Source organism: Oreochromis aureus, linkage group 7 (genome assembly GCF_013358895.1).
Source record: "Oreochromis aureus strain Israel breed Guangdong linkage group 7, ZZ_aureus, whole genome shotgun sequence".
Lineage (NCBI taxonomy): Eukaryota > Metazoa > Chordata > Actinopteri > Cichliformes > Cichlidae > Oreochromis > Oreochromis aureus.
Window position 1 is genome coordinate 40,813,938 of NC_052948.1, and position 951 is coordinate 40,814,888.

Below are 951 nucleotides of genomic sequence, written 5' to 3' on the forward strand. Positions count from 1 at the left end.
CGCACACAGTCATTGCTTTCCGTAATTGTATGGTGGGAACGGTACACTGGAGCATGTGTTTAGTCAGTTTGTACATGTGACAGCGAGTTGGAATTATTTTCAGTCGTATCTTAAAAAATATTTGTGTAATTAATTTTTACTGTAAGGTCATGATTTGTGATTAATATTCAACTATCGTAATTTGCATGTTTTTTGAGGCAAATTGTACTTTCATAATAGAACATTCCAGAAAAAGTAACCGTCCGATAACAGATCTTCACCATTATTTGTAAATAATTAGCTAATGCAAATCAATTTTTTAGTATTTCCGCTCTCCTCTTTTCAAAATAATAACACATAAAGTTTTAAAAAATGCCGAAAATTTTGTGCTATAGGATATTGGTTATAATACATATACACAGTGCTGTGAAAAGTATTTTCACCCCCCCATTAACCACACCCAGACCTGATTACTGCCAGACTCTTATGAATTAATAAAATTATTAGCAAAAGACAGAGTAAATACAAAAATAATTTTTTTAAATGGTTATTTCATTTATTGAGTCGTTCTGTCATTCAAAGTCAGTCTGAAAAGGGTTACAAAGTCACTTTGAAGGTTGTGGGACTCCAGGAAACCCCCATTACACCCATTATCCACAGATGGAGAGACCTTGGAGCAGTGGTGAACCTGCCCAGGAGTGACCAGCTTACCTGTTCCAAGAGTGCATCAATGACTCATCCAGGAGGTCACACAAGAGCCCAAAACAACATCTAAAGAACTGCAGGCCTCACTTCCCTCAGTTAAGATTCGTGTTCATGATTCAACAATAAGGGAAAGACTGTGCAAAAATGGCATTCATAGGAGAGTTTCAAGGAGAAAAACACTGCTAAACACAAAGAAGACACAATGACTTGTTTCATATCTGCCAAAATGATGACCCCCAAGACTTTGGGGAAAATATTCAGTGGACT